Below are 2616 nucleotides of genomic sequence, written 5' to 3'. Positions count from 1 at the left end.
AAATCTTCTTTGAATGCCTGCTTAGTATTAAGGTACCGTCTGGCTTTTCGTCGAATATAAAGGGAATAATAAACATTGCAGAGAAAAAGTTCCAGAACCTAAAGTCTCATGACTGCCACGTGATTATGACGCAACTGCTTCCGGTTGCATTGAGGGGGCTTCTACCGGAAAACGTTCGATTAGCCATTGTGAAGCTATGTGCATTTCTCAATGCAATCTCTCAGAAGGTAATCGATCCAGAAATCATACCAAGGTTAGAGAATGATTTGGTGCAATGTCTTGTCAGTTTCGAGTTGGTGTTCCCACCATCCTTCTTCAACATCATGACGCACGTCCTAGTTCACCTATGCGAAGAGATTAACGTTTTGGGTCCTGTATTTCTACACAATATGTTCCCCTTTGAGAGGTTCATGGGAGTCTTAAAGAAATATGTTCATAACCGTGCTAGGCCAGAAGGAAGCATCTCCAAGGGCCATGAAAATGAGGAGGTCATTGAGTTTTGTATTGACTTTATTCCCGACCTTAAGCCGATTGGTGTTCCTGAATCGCGGCATAAGGGCAGACTGGATGGAAAAGGCACGCCAGGAGGGGAACAAATAATATGTATGGACGGACATTCTCTCACTGAAGCACACTACACAGTTCTACAGAATTCCGCCTTGGTGGCTCCGTATATGGATGAACACAAGAATTTGCTACGCTCCAAACACCCGGAGCGGTCTGATGACTGGATTACACGTGAACAAACTAGGAGTTTCACCAGCTAGTTGCAGACACGTACCATGCATGACACCTCTATTGAAGATGACCTGTACTTGCTGTCCCAGTTACCATCTTCGAATATAATGAATTTCAAAGGGTACGAGATAAATGGTAATACATTTTACACGATCGCCCAAGATAAGAAGAGCACCAACCAAAACAGTGGTGTCCGCTTTGATGCAGAAACCAAGACAGGAAAGGAAACATATTATGGTTATATACAGGACGTATGGGAACTTGACTATCGACGTGGTTTGACGGTCCCTTTGTTTCGGTGCAAATGGGTTAATATGACACGAGCCGGGGTAACGGAAGACCCGCAGTACGGAATGATAACAGTGGATCTCAACAATCTTGCATATGCAGACGAACCATTCGTCCTAGCCAATGATGTGGCACAGGTTTTCTATGTGAAGGACATGTCTACCAAGCCAAGAAAAAGAAAAGATAAGGAAGGGAATGCATTGTACGATGAGCCAAAGCCGCACATAGTTCTTTCTGGGAAGAGAAACATCGTGGGAGTGGATGACAAGACAGACATGTCAGAAGATTATGAAAAGTTTGATGAAATTGCTCCATTCATAGTGAATATTGACCCGAGCATCCCGTTAAATGATGAAGATTTTCCATGGTTACAACACAAAGGGACACACGCGAAGAAAAAGTTTCACACCCAAAGATGTGGGATGTGATCGGCTTCACTATCATCACTTTCTTCTATGTTTCACACCCATGAGGGAATCTCTGTAATAGTTAGGGTAGTTATGTGTTTTGGCATTTGAAACGCGAAGAAATTTTATGTGCAAACAAATTCTTTCATGCCTTTACAGATTTTTAAAGTTAAGTTATTCACAAACTAGTGATTCACACTAATTTCAAATAATTCAAAATTTAAACTATTCAAATTTGAAAATTACAGGCACTAATAGAAAGTTTGTAATTTTTTGTACCTAAAGCAAAAATATTCACAAAGAAACTCTAAATACACTGATTTTTAAAGTTAAGTTATTCACAAACTAGTGATTCACACTAATTTCAAATAATTCAAAATTTAAACTATTCAAATTTGAAAACTACAGGCACTAACAGAAAGTTTGTAATTTTTTGTACCTAAAGCAAAAATATTCACAAAGAAACTCTAAATACACAAAAAAACAACTCAAAAATAAATAAAGCAAAAAAGAATAAAAAAACCGCCTACTGGGCCAAAGCGGCCTGCATACGACTAGAAACCCAACCTGTTGTTGGGCCAGGATGCAGGCCCGCAAAGGCCCAGTAGGCCCACAGGGCAGCACAGAACATGTAGGCCCAGTAGGCCTGCTTTGGAGAGGAGCTCGAGAGAGCTAACACACGGGGGGTTATAAACCAGTGCGGACGCCCCTCGGCTAGCGAGGTGGGACTAAACTTGCCGCACCGCACCTGCGCCAGCGCACCCCCTTTAGTACTGGGTGGTGGCACCAACCGGTACTAAAGGGGGACCTTTAGTACCGGTTGGAGCCACCACCCGGTACTAAAGGGGGTGCGCTTCCCGCCGCATGGCCTGGCCAAAATAGGCCTTTAGTACCGGTTGGTGGCTCCAACTGGTACTAAAGGTCCATCCTATATAACTAAACACTTCAAAAATTTCAGTTTCTCATCTGTTTCTTCTCCTCTGCCCTGTCGCCCGCCGCCCCCGTCTCCATATCCCTCGTCGCCGCCCCGTCCCCATCGGGGCCTCCCCGCCGTCCCCGTCCCTATCGTCCCCGTCGTCACCGCCGCCCCGTCCCGGCCCGTCCCGCGTCGTCCCCATCCCCGCCATTGCCGCCCCGTCCCTGTCGTCGCCGCCCCGTCCCTGTCCCCGTCGTCGCCATCCCC

Source organism: Triticum aestivum, chromosome 5A (genome assembly GCF_018294505.1).
Source record: "Triticum aestivum cultivar Chinese Spring chromosome 5A, IWGSC CS RefSeq v2.1, whole genome shotgun sequence".
In the NCBI taxonomy this organism is placed as follows: Eukaryota; Viridiplantae; Streptophyta; class Magnoliopsida; order Poales; family Poaceae; genus Triticum; species Triticum aestivum.
Note: the sequence above shows the minus strand (reverse complement) of the source record.